Source organism: Acomys minous (genome assembly GCF_964271855.1).
Source record: "Acomys minous genome assembly, chromosome: 4".
In the NCBI taxonomy this organism is placed as follows: Eukaryota; Metazoa; Chordata; class Mammalia; order Rodentia; family Muridae; genus Acomys; species Acomys minous.
Window position 1 is genome coordinate 12,595,478 of NC_140486.1, and position 18,622 is coordinate 12,614,099.

Here is an 18,622-nt window from a genome sequence, read left to right on the forward strand (position 1 = left end):
GGAGTACTTTTCAGCAGTGAAGTCAAGTACTGATGCATGCTCCAAGTAGACGGAGCTCTGAAAAGCATTGTGCGAACTAAGGAAATCACAACAGACCACCTATGATACCAGCCCTCTATAATAATGTCCAGAACAACTAAAGTCTAGTGAGACAGAGAAAGTAGACTATGGATGGGGATGGAGTAGGCAGGGGCTGCTGATGAGTACTTCTTACTGATGTGATTAAAAAATACTCTAAAATTAATTAGAGGAATAGTTACATGACTCTATGTATAAACGAAAAGGCCAGTGACTTATATACCTTAAATGAGAAAAGTATAGGTATGCAAACTACAACTCAATAAAATTACTATTTAAAAACAAAAGCACATCTGTAATCCCAGTATTTCAAAGCTGAGGCGGGAGGATCAGGAGTTCAGGGATACTCTTAGCTAAAAAGGGAACTTGAGACAAGCTTGGGCTACATGAGTCCCTGCCTCAAAACACAGAAACAAACATGCTGCAAGATGGCTCAGCAGTTAAGAGCACTTGTTGCTCTGACAGAGGTCGCAGGCGTGGCTCCCAGCACCCACATGGTGGCTCACAACCATAGCTCTGGTTCTAGGTGAGCCGATGCCCTCTTTGGCTCTTTTGCAGGCATCAAGCTATACATGGTGCACATGTAGGCAAAGCATTCACACACACACACACACACACACACACACACACACACACACACACACGACAAATCCTTAAAAACCAGACAAACCCTACAACAACACCCTAAGCATCTAAAACAGAACAATCCTTTAAAAAAAAAATACTGTTCTTGTTCTGCCTCCTAGATGCAATAAGCCTCTGCCAGACTTGTCTCATGTCTAGGGAAGGCGAGTGTCAATAGGCCCATTGTCCCTTCTGTAGTGGCCTATGCTGGTAGCTTCACAAAGATCAGTGGAACACTCACTATTTCTAAATAACTGGGTAGGATTGTTCCGTCAGAAACCCAGCATGATGGAGAAGGGTTTGCCAACAACCTGATAGCCTGGGTTTGATCCCAGAAACCCACATGGTAACATGTAGGAGAGACTTGACTCCCCAAGTTATCAACTTACCACCACATATCTTCTATGGCACACGTGTGTGTGTACACACATACACACACAAAAATAAACAGATACAATAAAAATAGAAAAAGAATGGAGAGATTCCATAGACAAAACAAGATGAGAGTTATGCTTGTATAAGTTCCTACACATGTGTAGGCAGCACAGACATTGCTGAGGACCAAGGCAAGTTACATGATACCACTGGGAGGGTCACAAGTTAGGTTGCATGTAGTTTGTATGTAACTTGGAAAAGCACACACTTTCTTTTCCAAGTTTTGCTACTTCTCAAGTTGGGGATGTCAGAGTTTTCTACTCTATTTGTTCTGCGGGTGGATCAATGATTGACTGCTGTGTCACTGTCAGCCCCTGGGCTCCTATCCTAGGACCAGCTTCCCTGTCCCCTGCCCCCTGAGCATCCCTGTCATGGCATGGCTGGGGAGGAGGAGGCACACAGCGAAGGTAAGATTGGAAGGTGGATCTCCTCCATACCAAGCCTGGATGGAGGGACCCGCCAAACGGAGAGGAGCACAGCACAGGAAGCCAGCATCCCTCCTTATCGAAGCCTAGGATCAAGCCCCAAGAGGGATGCTGAAATCATGCTTCAGTCCCAGATGTCTTCCACCAAAGATCAATTCTCTTCAAAGGAATTACTCAGCATGCTCCATCACAGTACCTGTGGTCTGTCAGTATTCAAATTTATTAAGTAATGACAGACAGAATGTATGTTATCCAAGCTGTTTTCTTTCTCTTTTCTTCTGTTTTTTTTTTTTTTTTTGCTTAGTCATGAGAAGTCTAAGAAGTTAAAAATCAAAACAAATATGCAAGGCGCGCGCGCACACACACACACACACACACACACAGGGAGGGAGGGAGGGAGGGAGGGAGGGAAGGAGAGAGAGAGAGAGAGAGAGAGAGAGAGAGAGAGAGAGAGAGAGAGGGAGGGAGGGAGAGAGGCCTTTCGTGGAAGTTGCTATGTGGTGGCTTTAGAAAGGAAAATACATCTCTGACTAATATGAAGGAGACTCCAAATTGCTCTTGGCAACAATCTCTCAACCCAATTCCCCTCCCTCTATTCATCTCTGTAGTTCCCAGCCAAAAGAAAACAAACTGAACAGCCCTGTCCCTGGCCCAACCTGTGGGGCTGCACGGCTGAGCAGGGCTGAGCCAACAAACATCCCTGTGCAATTATACACCTGTGTAATTGCTGTAAACACAGGACAGCCAGCCCAGTGCAAGCCACCCTCATCAAGCCAACCGTCTCAGAATTCTGACAGTGGGATATTAAAACAGAATGCAATCTGATCCAGTGACCTCAAGATCAGTTATTTTTCCCCCTTTAGGAAAAGCTAGAAGAAAGAGAAAGCAACTACCCCCCTGGCCAGAGTGCTGTGAATTCCACAGAGGCAGGATCCCAGAGCATCACCTAGCCAGCCAGGAGCTGTGACATCTATCAGCTTGTGGTCCTCCCAGAAGTGATAGTTAATGGTAGAGGTAGTTATCACACCATTTGAGATGGAAGGAGAGTTAACAGACCAGACCATGAAACGTGTAGGGCTGCTGTGCTGAGGCCTTCCACCTGAAATCACCCTATCAGGATAGGTATGTCTTCTGTCAGCTAATGAAGAGGGCAGACTGCCAGGCAACACGGTTGATGCGGGATCTTTTCAGTTGAGCCCAGAAACCTCCACGCTAGGCTAGTATAAGCCATTCTGAGACATGAACTGGAGGGAGACCCGATTCGCCAGTCCTAGTTTTGGGGCAGGTCTTTGCTAGCCTGGCACCGCTCCAGAGAGGGCCAGTCCTCTCAGAAGTTGCACGGGGGCTGTGCCAAAACCTATAGGCATTTCAGAACCCACAACCGTAAGCCTGAAACCAGCCATCTGAACAGCAGGCCCTCACTTGGCTTTCTGGGCATTCAGAACAGCCTGCACTCTTTGAGCCAGGACAAGTACTTGCAACTGCAGTATGGGGGCAGTTGTAAGTTCAGCTCCTATTACGGCCTTTCTCCCTGCCTTCCCCGACCCCTCCTCTTCGCCCAGGTCTCCTATGACATGTCCCCACCCACAGCCTTACTTAGTCAACCGATTCCCAGTGAGAGCCAGGCATTCCTGTTACTACTCCCACTGGCTTAGGTCAGGGCCTGGCTGATTTCATTTACTGGGTGATGCCCAGCATTTACCACAGTGCCCAGAAGCACATGACACACAGTACAATAGCTGTCGAAGTGGACTGGCTGGGGAAATAATCTAGTTTTCAAAATAAAATAAAATTAATTCTACCCGTAATATTTGCATACTGTTTTATATTAGACTGTAATTGAATCGGTCTCCTCAGTTATGGCATAAGATTCTAAAAGATATAGGCTATGACAGTGACTCTGAATTGGGGCTCGTGGATAGCTTACTTACCCCTTTTGAGCCTCAGTTTCTTCATCTGAGAGTGGGGCTAATGACTCCAATCCAATGGGGCGGCTGACTGGTGGAGTACACGAGGAAATGTGACAAGTGCTCTCCGGCACAGCCGCAGCGTGGTGTCTCTCTTTGAGCTCCACCTCTTCCTCCCACCTCCAGTCTCTAAGCCTGACCAGGCTGGTCAAGGCTCCGGCTTTGCAATCTGCAGGTGTTCGCTCTCTAGGCCTTCCTACTTGAAGTCCCCAGGCCCGTGTCCCCTGTTTCTTGAAGTCTGTTTTGAATTCCTCTGGCACTGGAGTGAAGAGACTTCATTCACTCTGTCTCTAGGTCTCACTTAGAGCAGTGGTTCTCAACCTTCCTAATGCTGAGAGCCCTTTAAGACAGTTCCTCGTGTTGTGGGGACCCCCCCCCCCAACTATACAATTATTTTCGTTGCTACTTTGTAACTCTAATTTTGCTACTGTTATGAATCATAATGTAAATATCTGTGATTTCCCATGGTCTTAGGTGACCCCAAGCAGGGCTCCAAAAGGTATACAAAGTTGCCGTGTGTGTGTGTGTGTGTGTGTGTGTGTGTGTGTGTGTGTGTGTGTATGTGTGTGTGTGTTTCTGAGTAAGGGGCCCTGGACTCCTCCTGCACTATCCCTGGTGTGATTTTATCCAGAGGGGGCTCCTGAGAGCTTCGTCAGTAAAAACAGGGAGAGTAGTGGAGCTAAAAGCTGAACCTTTGCGAGTTCATCCCTATCCCTCACGCAGCTCAACCATCACATCCACTCCCATCCCTGCCGCCCCTTCCCAAATTCTAGCTAATCTAGAGAAAACGGCATACTTGCTTTGATCACTTCCCTTACGTTTCAAAATCTCGCAGTGAGAGAGGTTGGAGGTGGCCTCAGTCGGGGCCATCAGTGGAACCTCTCTGAGTCGGGGACTAGTTGCTAAATCAAGAAGGCAGCTACTCCTTGCCTGTCTATGCACCAAGCAGCCACAGGCCAGGCGGCAGAAGCTAGGACAGGAGTCGGAAAGCCAAGGGGATCCTCACCACGAGGCATGAAAACTACAGGACTCCAAACTGAGACGCTTCATGTAGGGCTCGGTGGGCTGGTGGCCCACTCTTTCTAGCCCCCTGCCTAAGCCTAAGTCAAGACCCCTGGAGACTCCTGGGTGTTGCGTGTTGGGAGGGCGACAGAGGCTAGCACCAGGGAAGGCTGGAGGGCGGACTCAGGGCAGACTCAGGAGCAGGTTCCTCTGCACTCCCCACCCCAGGTTGCCTCGCCTGCCTCCAAAAGAGCCGCAGGACCCCCGTTTGACTCACTTGACCAAACAGGGTTTTCCCCATCTGCCCACTCAGGATGCAGGGCATGAAGGTTCCTCCTCTCCAGCAGCTCCAGCAAGATTCAAGCACCAGGTCCCTAAGGCTACTCCCTTCAGCAAGCTTTATTTTCCGCTCGCGTCTGGGATCACGACTTCAGCCAAATTGCTATGGTTTTGCCCCTTTAAGTTTTTACAGACCAACTTGCTTTCCCCCCAGGACACTGGGGTACAATTTAATTTGGTCATATTTGCCTGCAGTTCCCTTTAGCAGTCTCAAAGGAAGCTTCAAGGAGGGGAGGCAACGGGTGTCGTCAGAGTTTCAGGTTCTGTTCCAGATTGGACCCCGCAACTCCACACCCTCATTTAGCAAGGCCAGGCTCAGAACTGACCCAGCCACAGCGCTTTGCAGCTCGGCAGGAGATATTCCGCACCGGAGGCGCCTCCCGGGCTACCAAGTCCCCGCCAAGCCAGGCGTCTGCCTAGCTCCCCTGAGCGTCCAACCGGGCTCGTTCCCACCTTCACTTCGCTGCCGCCCCCCCCGCCCCCCCAGAACCCAGATCACATCCCCAGCTTGGCGGAGGCCGCCTCAGACCCACCTGGCCGTCCGGGACACGTCGCGCCGCTGCCCCCGGCTGTGTCTTGAGCACCGCTAGGCTCCGAAGCTGGGAGTCCACGCGGCAGCGCTGCTCCCGGAGCCTGCGGCAGCTTGGGAGAGGTTGTCATTGATTCGCGCTGGGCGAGTTAAGCCATTCCAGGAGTGGTTTGGAGCGAGCACTCCCACCCCTCCCTCCAACCAGAAGTATTTGGCAGCCAGCCCCTTTAGTCCACCTGTACTGTTAACCACGGGACAAGGACCAATTGCTCCAGTGGCTTTTTCTGCTTTTCTTTAGAATACGCAAATCAACCTTTTGGGGAAGGTACAGCAGATATGAAAGCAAGGGCGGTGGAGTTTTCCTTTCCCTCTTTTTATCCTGAGTTTGGTCCCCCGCCCCGCTTCTCTAGTATTTCACAGAAAGCCTTACCACTTATCTCCAGGCAAGGGAGGCTTTTTATTATTATTATTGTTTTATTCAATTCTCTGTGTCTGTGTTTTATTTTTAGAGGCAATTTTGTTTCCATTTGCCTGAAACCTGAGCCCAATAAAATTACTAGAATTATATGTTTTCTTCTTAAAGGGTCATGCTTGTAACTTAACCAAATCAAACACTGTACAGCAATCACTCAAAACACACACACACACACACACACACACACACACACACACACACAATGAAAGAAAAGAAAAGAAAAGAAAAGAAAAGAAAAGAAAAGAAAAGAAAAAAGAGGTGCCAGTGGTAAGCACAGAGCTGCAGATCCTGGGGGTCATGGGCCCTGGCCTAGGTACAGTCATGAGGACTAAGGAAGGGTCACCCACTACCATCTTTCTCCATCAGCAAACACTAACTTCATAGTCTGACTCAATGCCATCCCACTTGGGGTGGGCCAGCCACCATCACAGAGGTGTGGCCCAGCACCCTTTCCTCAGCCTGCCCAGCCACACCCTTTTGGTAAACTGCCTTCTGAAGGCTCTGGCTGGCTGAGTCTCCCAGGTCTCCTTCCCCTGCTATCCAGTCACCTGGGGGAAACTGCTATTAACTCTTGAACAGCTGGTTGGTCTCAGGAATGGGGAAGGAGCCAAAGAGGGAGTCCTTGTTGGCCAGATGCCCCATGTGTCACAAACCACAGCAGACCATGAGATGCTTGGCCTTCTATGCCACTGTTCCAAGGGCATGCCAGAAACCCGGCACCTAGGATCCAGTGACCCACAGAGAATTATTAGCACTGGCGCCTTGAGCTGTAGAACCCTTGAAGATGTTCGCACTGAAATATGACTGTCTTTCTTGGTGTGCATCCTGCGCAGAACACACTCAGGCAGGCACACAGAAAGGGTCTCTCCATAGTTCTGACAAAACCCAGAATGCTTGGGAGCAGGGGTTCCCATATGGCCTGAAATGAATTTGTCAGCTGTCCCAAGCATTAGCAGAAGATCCCAGAAAGCAGTGTGAGTAGAGGTGGGCTAGTGTGGAATAAAGAATTGGGTGATGAGGGGCCAAGGGACCACTTCATCAACGCGGGTAGATAGTCTCCGAGGTAAATGGGTCTATTGTCACCAAAAGCGCAAATTCCCAGAAGAAAACCAGAGAACAAAAACTCAAGTGTTTGTCCACAAGTCACTAGTTATATAAAATACATAACCAGGGTGGGGGATTCTGGTCCATTCCAGGACCTGGGCAGATACACAGGCCAAAACAAGAACCCAATGGAGTTGGTACCCATCCAGAAATGCTTGTCCTGAACATACACAAGGGGTTTGCCTCGGCAGCCACAGGCGGGGAACGTACAATGGGGGCCACTCTTGACCTTCTCCGTGGGGCAGATAGGACATGGTGGGGGATGGGAGAGTGTGGGGCAAAGTGTATAAAGCACCATCCCCTAGGAGCAGGGTGTGATTTCTACAGAGTGCCAAGGGACCACAGCAGCTAGCAGGCAGGCGTATGTGCACAGGCAGGCCAGAAGTTTATGCAGCTGTGAGAAGGAGGCCGTGTGGGAGGAGAGCTGGGGAGTGAAGGCTGGAGGTGGAGTCATGGGCAAATAGACAGCCTGGCTCAGAGGGTCCTCTTAGTGGGTCAAACATTAGGTGGGGGCCCGTGGGATAAGGCCAGCTCACAGCTTCAGTGCAGGGGGCAGGGCTGCTCTTTGGAGAAGAAAGAAGGAGGCTTGGAGTACCTTTTCCAAGCCAGCTCAAGTAGAGGTATGCAAAGAGGGTATGGGCAGAAGGGATGAAGGAGGGCTGATGGGAGAATGGGTAGGAAAGCGGAGGTGACTGGCTCAGCCTGCCCCAGGCAGCCCTTCCTCACAGGGCTCCAGCCAGCTCTGGAAGGAGCGTCTGGGTAGGCCAGAGGGTGGTGCCAGGGCCACTGGATTTACAGCCAAGAGCCTGGAGGAGAGCTGGCCAATGTCCTGCCTACCCGCTGGGTCCTGTAGTGGACAGTCAGTGTCATGCCTCCCTCCCTCTTAATCACAGTGTGTGCCCTGCTGAGACACTCCCTTTGGAATAGCTTTGGGGAAAAAAAAAAAAAAGGAGTGCACCACCCGTTTTGTCTTACTCTGTGCCAGCTGCCTCCTGAGAACAGGAACATAAATAAAATAAAGGCAAGTCAGAGAGGGCTGGGGAGGCAGAGGGGCACAGGGAGGCTCCCAAAGCCACCAAAGCCACCCACGGAAGGGGCTCTGGGCAGGGTAAACTCTAGACCTGTGATTGCCCATTTCCTTCTAGGCTGGTTCCTTCCTCCTTCCGGGCTCTCTGTGGTCCCCTCCCTCTTACTCACCCAGCTCTTCTGCTCTCTCCCTCCTACCCTCTATCAGCTGCCCTCCCCCCACCTTGACTCCTGAACTGTCCTCCCAGGTCACACTAAGTAGGCTGACTTCACAGGCACACTGACTTTTGCTGGCCCTCAAGCAAATACTCCCTACAATCTAGTGACAAAGGAGCTCCTCCTTCAATCACAGACAGGGCTCGGGATAAGCAGAAGCCTCACAGTCAAATGAGCTACTACTGTCCTTACAGGAAACCCAGGCTTGTCACTGGGGTGTGGGTAAATGCAGACAGCGTCTATGCACGGGCCACACAGGGGCACAGTGTCCATATGTACAGACATGAAGAGCAGGACACGGACCTGAGCTCTGCCTCCGGAAAGGCAGCATTTGCTGCGTTTCCCAAGCTCCCTCATTCAGTCCTCACGTCAATACCATGAGGTGACTCCTATTGAGGTGTACCAATGAGGAAACTGGGGCTCCAAGAGATCTTAGAACTCACTCAAGGTCACACTGCTTGATAGATAATAAAACTGGCGGTCTTCATGGCTCTGGTGCCCAGGAGCTGCCCTGCAATCCAAGCCTTAGATGTTTGTCTAGGTATACCTTTGGTTCTCAATAGAGCTGGGCTTGGCCATGGGTGCCTCAGTTTCTCCACCTGCTGAACATAAGGGTTACGTCTCTTACTGACCCCAGAAGGCATTATTAAACAGAAAGTTGGACTCTGCTATGGCTTTGGAGAATGTCCTTGTCACAAGGGAACTAGTGTCACTCAAGACAGGGTGAGTCGACCTTGCTGTCTCCTTCTCCTTCTTGGCCCCTGCTTTGCCCATAGCCACTTGCCTACCAGAGAGTTCATTTGCACAAAAGACCGCTGCCTCTTCTTGCTACCCCTTTGACTCCCCAGACAGTGCCCCCCTCAAACTCTCACATTGACCTCTGTAGACACCTCTTGCCCATCTCTATGATCCACCACCATGCCACATGACTGTCCACACAAACCGATCAAAACATGGATCTGGTCCTGGCGTGTCAGTAGTAGCATGTTTGCCTCACATGTATGAGGTTCCAGGTTCAATCACCGGCACTATAAAAAAAATCAGATCATGTATAGGACATTCACAATACTCTCTGGGCTATGTAATAAGACCATAAGACACTGTGAAATCTCAGCTTCTCTCTCCAGATGGCCTCTCTCTTACACTATACTCCTGACATAGGCAGGCAAGTTGGTTACATCCATCGTCTTTCCTTGGATTTTAGTCCCTGACCTGAAATTTTTTCCTCCACCTCAGGTCTCATGGAAATGTCACCCCCTCAAACGGGGCTTTCCAGAGCATAGAGATGAATCAGGAGCTCCCCTTCCTGCCTGTCCTCTGTCCAAGGCCTTTGATCACAGCACCATGTCACGGATATACTTTATTTTACAGGGTGCGTCTGTTGATTGCATTCTTTCACTGTCCCTCCTTTAGAACAGAGTTTCCCTGAGGGCCAGGGCCTGGTATCTTTCACACCTGGCATGTGACAGGCACAGGATTGCTGTGTGCAACAGATGCTGGCTGAGAGAACTCATAGCCTGGGAAGCACAGCACAGGATCTGCTGATCTGGTCTGGGCTTTGCTATCAGTAAGCTGTGTGCCCCGAGGACATCCTGTGCCCTCGGTTACATCATGTGTTTCTCCAGATCCACAGCCTCACCCTCTGTAGGTGAGGACCACAGACGTGATGCTGGGCACGAACCTTCTAGCAAGATGTCCCAGATCTAGACCTACTCCCAGCCTGGGAGAACTTGTGGAGGGGGCTGACAAATAGGAAGCGTCCAGCCTACAGCTCTGCATCTAGCTGTGGCAGGGCCTGACTTCTCTTTGATTAGATCCCTGACTGTTTGTCCAAAGCAACTTGAGAGGACCTAAAGCATTATCACGTCCCTGATACAGACCTGATGATGGTCTGCTATCCTGTCTCACTGCTGACAAGCCACTCAGGCTTGGAAACTGAGCCCCTTTAGAGATAGACGCAGCATGACAATTGCCTGCCCAATAGTCACTCACTCCCAGGGCACCAGCTCTGAGGGCCCAGACCTATGATGACAACAACTGGTGCACACACAGAGTGTGTTCACTTCTCAATGGTGTTATGAACTTGTAATCTGTTGTTGTTGTTGTTGTTGCTGTTGTTACAATTTACTTGGGAGTGCTAAAGATTAAGCCTAGGAGTCCCTGCATTCTAGACAACTGCTCTACCACTGGATCACATCCTCAGCTCTAAAGAGGAGGGTGTCTTAATTGGCTTTTTCAGCAGGTTTTGAGAACAGCCCTAAGGAGGACCTGTATCTCTTTGCATATGAGGAATCCAAGGCCCAGGTTAAAAAGTGAGTGGCAAAAAGGACATTTTTGTACATCACTGACACCAGTCGGGAAAACTCCAAGTGAGATTTAGATTCTAGTAAAGATGTATATGGCATTTTCCATGTTAGAGGAAATTTATGAAGTCAGAGAGAGGTCACTTATAATAGAAGAGATGAGTATCCACGACAGAACAGGCGGCCAGTCTCCTTTCTAGTCAGCACCACACCACATTCGGTCTTCACTTGACAACAACCCACCCTGACTTTGTTAGATGCACAACAAACATTTAATCAAAGTGTGAAAGGGAACAGAAGGCCCAGGAATGGGAGCAATGGGACAATTATTGCACTTCCCAGAAAGAGTTCTCCCTAGGGCCCTACTAGGCCTTTCCTTCGTGGCTTCCCCAGGTTCCACCCTGACTAGACCAGACCTCAACTCAGGCTCCGGTGGTCTCTGAGATCATCCTGTGCTATCCCTCTGACCCACACCCAGAGCTCCTCATGCCATTCAGCATCAAGAACAGAAAGGGAGCCACAGACAATAGCCCTGCATGGGGTCACCCAGTTTGTCAGAGTCGGCTGACTTCTGCCACTGTGTTTTAGTGGCAAACCCAGTCGTTGCCAAGCTCCTCCGACTCCTCCATTCTTCCAGGTACCTGGCAATCACCCCAAGAAATAGACCTCTGGGGCAGGCTGGCCATTGGCTGCTGTGCCCTGCGGGAGGATGAAGGTGAGGGGCTGTGGCCCTAAAGGGAAGGACTGGCTATCTAAGGAGACTGCCTTTCACTTCTTGTTCTGGGCCAGCTGGTGCTTGTCTGGGGCCAGGGAGCCTCAGAGGGGAGGTGCTGATTAAGCATAGGTGCTGGGGTGTTTGCCCTTGGGGTAGTAAAGAAAAGAGTTCTGTTGAGTTGGAACACAGGTGGGGGGTGGGGGGAAAGCCAGGGGACAGGGATTGGCTCTGAGGGCTGGCTGGCTGTGTGGTTAGCAGGGAGGGAGAACAGTGTCCTAGCCCTTTGCCCAAGGTCTGACTTCCTCTTATGGCACTCGGGAAAGGGGGAGGAAAGTGTACCAACTAGGAGCCTGAGCTAAGCCTGGCTGGGGTGGGGCTGGGCCTGTCACCACTGGAGCAAGCTGGCAGTAAAGGGGAGGAGGAGGCTCGGTCAGATCCTGGCTAAGGTGGCGCTGTGGCAGGAAGAGGGGGCATCAGTTGGGGGGTCCCCTTCTTTCTCCACTTCACTGTCCTTCTACTCCCTCATGCCCCCCTTTCCTTTTCTTTTGCCTCCTTTCACAGGTATACACTACCCCTGATTTCCCACCTTGACTAAAGCTTTGGCTGTAAAGGGGCAAGCAGTCCTCCCAGAGCTGACCTTCCCTTGGAGGGACAATAAAGATGTGAGCATCTACTAATACCTCAGCCAGGCCACTCCATTCTCAGTCCCTTCCATAGTGCAGAACCTCTCACCTCAATTGCTCCTCACCCTGAGACAACAGGAGAGCAGGAATTATACCGCCCATGTACAGTGAGGAAATGGGATGGAGGGTGGGGAGTTGCCTTACCTAAGGTCACCCTGGGAGGAGGCCTGACTCTCTGCCCAGTGTTCCTGCTGCCAGCCCTCTTCCCCCATCGGAGGAGGCTTGACTCTGTTCTTCTTAGAGTCAATGTTTTTTTTAAAAGAACATCTGTACATAGAAAATTAAGAGAGAGAGAGAGAGAGAGAGAGAGAGAGAGAGAGAGAGAGAGAGAGAGAGGGAGGGAGAGAGAAAATCGGACAAAGAACTTCGACCTATACAAGTTGTGAATTTGCCTAATATTAAATAAATATTTGGTTTGTAAGACAGACTCCCTAGGGGTCCAGCCACTCTCTGGCCTTGACTCATATTCCCTTGGGCAGATATGGAGGAATCTGGCTTGTTCTCTCCGGGTCCTTTGCATCTGTGAATTCTCATTGCCCAGTTAGGCTCCTGGGACCCTTTGGGTGTAAGAAATACTCCCTGGGTGTGAGGAGTCTGTCCTTAACCAAACTTTAGACACACTCTCCCAAGCCTTCTTCTTAATTAGGCCACGTCCTTAAGCTCTGTGTTGGGTCTGTGTAGGCCAATTTCAACAGAAAACCTGCTAAGTTGGAGGAGAACACTGTCTACCCCATTCCTGGTACCTAATCACTCTGGCTGTCTTTCTGGCAGAGTCTTAACTTTGTTCAGCAAGATCTTGATGTTTTCTCAGTATTTTTCCACCTGCAGCACTGTAATCCCACTCCTGCCCACCCCCACACACTCCCTTTGTATCCTTGCACAACTGAGCCCAGTTTCTCCTCTTTGTTGCAGCCCTGGTTTACCTACAGTCAAAGCAAGAACAGGAGAACTGCCCTTATTGTAACAGTCCCAATAAGGGTTGTTCTTAGCCGTTTTAGCCAATGAATGAATACTTGTTCTTTTAAAAGCTGCCAACTTGGACAGAGTCACATTCAGTTCTGGCCCCCAGATTTGCAGCTAGCACCTCAAGTGACCAGAGAGACCCATTCTTGATCCAATACAGAGTTCCAGGAGAAAGTCCTCTGAGACTCATTCAGGGAACATTTTTGTCTTTAAGTTTCTAAGTAGCCTCTCCCAGTCTAAGTTAGAGTTCCAGACTTCTTTAGCTGAAAGTTTCTTGTTTAAGACAAATCTTCCTGGATAAAAATAGCTTTGATTCTTTCCTCGTTATTTATCCCCTGACTCCAGGGCAGGAGCCTCTGGCTCTTTTGTGAGGCACAAGGTCCAGAAGCTATGATGGAATCAGGGACATACTGTAGAGGCTGGATTAGAGTCCTAGGCTCATCTGCTCAGAAGACAGAAGTTGAGTGAGAGCCTTCCTTGTTTGGGAGGTATCATTAGTTAAGAATGGGGGAGCTTCTGAGTTGACTCCCCACCCCAGACCTGCCAACCTTATGCTCCACCACCACAGCACCACCACCATCCTCTTCTTTTCTTTGGCATGACTAGATAAGGTGACTTCTGAAGTTTAATGGCTTCTCTAGGAGGTCTTCCTCCTCCTGTTACCCCTCCAGTCTCCCCTGACTCCCTCAGCCTGACCATATGTTCCCCCCGTAAGCCCCTCCCTCCTCCATCTCTGTTCACCCCACAGCTTCCTTCCTCCCACTTCAGCCTCCCAGATTCTCACAGCCACTTTAGACCCTTGGCCTTCCTGAGGGAACCACAAGCAAGTGTTTATCAGGACAAAAGACAATCTTGAAAGTCTCTTCCACAAATTAACAAGCTCTGGCCTTCCTATTGAACACTCAGCTTATAACCTTAGCTCATTCCATCTGTCAGAAACCAACTCTGATGAAAACAGTTAGTGGAGCAAAGTTGAGGGGCGGCTATAGTGTACAAACCAAGGAGTTTACACTGCTATATTTGCACATTTTGAGACTTAAGAAGCAAAACTATAGCAACAGTTTGTGCCCGTTTACGTATTCGTGTGTGCATATCATATATATGTGGTACCCTTTACCTCCAGATGGTACTATCAAATTAACTTATAAAACCTTCTCAGGCAGCTGTATTCAAACTGGCTTAGATATAAAGTATACTTGTATCCTTTTGCTGTAGGCTCATTTCCTACAGTATTTCTTATCTAGTTAGCTATTGACAGTCAACTAAGATCCAAAAGTATCCAATGGAGAATTCCAGAAAGAAACAGTTCATTGAATTTTAAGCTGTTTTAAGGGTTACTTGAGCAAAATGATGTAACAGTTGATTTGACAAATAAGATTGCTACTACGTAACGAGTATGTAGGTAGCAAATGCATATGGGATACACTGGACAAAGGGAAGATTCACATCCTAGGCATAGCAAATGGGAAGGCATGAGATATCATCATGCTGTACAGGAAGGACAACCTGGGGATGGATGGAGGTAAATAGCAGCCTAACCTTACAACACCTAATGAACAACCTATGTTGCTCACATCAGTTGATTCATCATGTAGGTGTTGTACTATGCCCTTCCACCATCACAGCACAATGCAATAAGGTATTTTGGGAATAGAGACAACATTTACCTAGGTTTTATTTAAGCTTGGTCTGTTTCATTATTAGCTTTTGTGGCTAATCTCTTACTGTGACTAATTTGCAAGCTAAACTTTATATAAGCATTCAGAGCTAGGAAAAAATAGTGTATTGCTTTGCAGGAATCTAGTGGGGGGTCTTGGAACATACTCTTGTAAGTGCTTATGTAGATTAAATAGTCTTCAAACTCTCAAATATAGAAATTTATCCAAATGTTTTTCAAGTTCATATAATTAAGGAAAATCTTTTATAAACATGACAAGTTTAATACTGTTGGTTTCATAAAACTAGCTATGCATTAAGTATGATACAATCAAGCTGGGTGGTGGTGACACATGCCTTTAATCCTAGCACTGTGAGGCAGAGGCAGGTGGATCTCTATGAGTTTGAGACCAGCCTGGTCTACAGAACAAGTTCTAAGACAGTCAGGGCTACACAGAGAAACCCTGTCTAGAAAGAAACAAAAACAAAACAAAACAAAGAAAGAAGGAAATAAATGATATATCACACATTTCACATTTAATGTTCATATATGTATTTAATGTATATATATATATATATATATATCTCCTAGCATGTGTGTGTGTGTGTATATATATATATATATATATATATATATATATATATATATATATATATATATATATATATCAAACAACCCAAATCAATGGACAGCTGTGTTTAATGTTTTACACATTTTTTTTTATGAACAATCAAAGCTATGAACTTGTGCACGGACTGTAAGTGGGATGAACATTTCATGACTAGACTTTCCAATAACAATTATGTTGTAGGTTGGCTAAAATAGTTTTCAAAATCTTCTTAGTAACTTGCTACCTTATATCTGTGCCAAATTAAACTGAACAGCAGAACTTCAGTACATGCCTAGGTCACTCCTAAGTAAGACAAACTACTGGGGCACATGAGTCACCAAGGCCAAGTTTACATTTATGTGCCCTCGGGTCTTTATTTTTATATAGTACAGGAAAGCTCTATATTTTGAGTCTGATCATAAACATATTCTTTTTACCACATGGCAGTTGCACTGTGAAACAGTATATCCCATAAAAAAAAAGTTAGATGTTGTATTTATAAATTTCTAGTTTGCTACAAAACCCTTGTATATTATAGATTATTTGTCACTTTCAAATACTGAATGAAATACTGATATTGGATTTTTTCAAAGTATATTTTCTCTCACCTTGTAAAGAAAGACAGGTTAAAAGACAACTAGGAGCCAGCCTCGGTGGCTCACACCTGTAAACCCAGCACTTGGGAGGTTGAGCTGTGAGGATGGCTATGAGATTGAGGCTAGCCTGTGCTACACAGTGAGTTTTAGGTCAGCCTGAAGTACAGTGTCAGATCATGCCTCACAAAATAACAATAGCTTATCTGATGAGTTGACTTGCATGAAAAATATTATTAAAAAAAACATATTTTCTTTTTCTTGTGTGGCATGTGCATGGGTAAATGGTATTAGTGGGAATATTTTGGAAGCTGTATTAAGGTCTTGAGATGCATGGCTGCCCTTGCTGTTTGTAACATGCCTGGTATAATGTCACCAGACATAACTTCGAAAATTATTTTCAAACATTATGCCACTGAGGCAACCAAACTTCCTAACAAATGAGTTCTCATCGGATCTTTGGCCGTGACCCTCTTGACTCTGCCATCCCACGAGGGAAGCTTCTGCTTTACTGATCCCTTTCTGACAGAGTTTGCCACCAATGACTTCTGGAATTCTCTGTCTTCAGCAGAAAGGGATTTCTCAGAGTCCCTTGTCAGGAATGAGGGGTGGGGGAGGGGGAGGAGCAGATTCTCTGGGATCCAGGTTTCTGCTGTTTTTCCTTATGTAACCCTGGGCCCCACCCCTAGAGCAAATCAGGATTTCCAGAGTTCTAAGACAGAAGCTGCTGTAGTCATAAGCCCCTAGTCCCAGGGGAGGCAAACCTTGGGCTGATTACATGAGGCTGAATGGAGAGACAAAGGGGGTGGCTGGTGTCGTTCTTTACGCTGCTGTTGCTTTGGGGGGAAGGCCTCCTTTTTCTTTTGCATTAAGCTATCTAGAACCTACAGCCATTTAGCTCATGAAACATCCACCTTTCCCTTGTGTCTGATCTGCCCATAATACAGAATGTTCTCCATTGAAGAAGGGATCAACTATTGGCTCACACTGAGAAAGAACTCGCTCTCTTTGTAATAGGACAAGATTGGAGGTGCCGGCGGCATACAAGAACGGTGGGAACGTCACATTCGAGGATGTGGCATCGGATATGACCAGGTGTTCCAAGGAGCTAAGGGTGACATTATGGAGCTACTGCTTACAACCCCTTTTTGGGGAAATCAGATTAGAAACTTGCTTTTACATGCATAACAAAGGCCGCTTCTGCGTCACTCAGGAATTTTAGGATATGTGGATGTTTAAGGACACAGATAAGGGTTAAGGTAGTATACTTGAGAGCAGAGAAGTGGGACAAAGGTGAGGTGACAGCTAAGAGGGACAAAGGTTGGGTACCCAACCAGCCTGGTCAGAGCCATTTGTGCTTGCAAGGCACACTGTGGTGGGAAGATGACTGGGGTCAGGTGAGGGATGTTACACACACCAGACTGTGGTGTCTACATATTGAGGAAGGGCAAGGATAGATACATACCTAAGCAGCCATTTCTGGGACATGACTATTTATGAAGGACCTGACTCTGGCTCCTTGGGGCCTTTAGCAGTGTGCCATGGAAGGCTTCAAAGGGTTCCTTCAACCCCAAATTACTATGTGGAACTGTGTATGGAGCCTGTTTCTTTTTCTGGGGGAAACACCTCATGTCGCACTTTCAAAGAAGTTTATGAACTCCAATAAAGTCCAAGAAAAAATATTCTAGTGAGAGAATGGAAGTCAGCTAGAAATATAAACTACGTCAGCAGTTACATGCATATTGCCCATGTAGGGAAGAGAGAAAATAACTCTCACAGAGACGGTCTTCCTCACACAGAGACATGACAGGACAGATAGACTGAAAGGTACAGACAAGCACAAGATGAACAAATCATTGTCATGTCAATAAGAAAACAGAACTACCCACGACATACAGGGGAAGCAAGGAGCCACCACATATAACACTGGTGTGCTCTAATTCCCACTGCATGCACAAGTGATGTGTAAGCTGGGGAGAGTCAGGCCCCTGTTGTGGCGGTGTCCAGAATCATTGCCCTCCAAGGACAGTGGGAGGCAAAGATAAAGCCTCCTTGTATTGATGAAGTCACTTTGTGGGAAAATGGGATTTGGTTTCACAACTTTTCCAGAACCGTCTCTTGTGTAAGATGGGACACATTTGACAGGAGTCCCACGGAGCCCTTATTGAGCACTTGGGCACCGTGCAAGGTGCCTTACAAGTACTGTCTTGTTTACTTCTTGCAGGAGGCCTGGCAGTTTGGGCAGCACTATAGCTTCTATTTTGCAAGGGAGGAAATGGAGGCCCAGAGGTACTGAGTCACTTGCCCCGAAGCAGTCAGCTGTAAGTGAAGCAGTTGTCCTGGGAACTCGTTGGATTGGTCCACAGCGGGGCTGGTACTTGGGATCCCCTATGACAGCTATGATAAAGCTCCAATTGCCTTTACAAAGACAGTGCTGTGCATGCACTTAAAGTAACGCTGCCTCATAGTTCATAAAAGTAGGGAATGTCAATAGTCACATTGTTGACTATCTAGAGGGGTCATTTTCCTAATGCCATCATTTTATCAGGCTCCTGAGCTATCATTTCACGATGGGACTGAGCGGTAAAGAAGGCTTAGAGATCCCACCTGAGGTCAGCTAGTAAGTGGTGGGCTTGACCATACCCATCTTTCTGCTTTTTGTCCTCTTTTTTGTTTGTTTTTAATATATTTTATTAATTTATTCATATTAAACCTCAATTGTTATCCCATCCCTTGTATCCTCCCATTCTTCCCTCCCTCCCATTTCCCCCTTATTCCCCTCCCCTATGACTGTGCCTGAGGGGGATTACCTCCCCCTCTATATGATCATAGGGTATCAAGTCTCTTCTTGGTAACCTGCTGTCCTTCCTCTGAGTGC

General features: G+C 47.8%; 1 protein-coding gene across 2 annotated transcripts in view; it reads right to left on the reverse strand.

Annotated features, from left to right (window-relative positions):
- The window catches only part of ZBTB7C (zinc finger and BTB domain containing 7C), a 311,453-nt gene that overhangs the window by 76,554 nt on the left and 216,277 nt on the right, over positions 1 to 18,622 (reverse strand). Inside the window, exon 1 of one of the 2 annotated variants that reach the window (XM_084780978.1) lies at positions 5,404 to 5,541. The exons of the other annotated variant lie outside the window; for it this stretch is intronic. The gene's annotated coding sequence lies outside the window, so the exon portion shown is untranslated. Of the gene's footprint in view, positions 1 to 5,403; positions 5,542 to 18,622 lie in introns of those variants that run through there. 2 annotated transcript variants of the gene reach the window in all.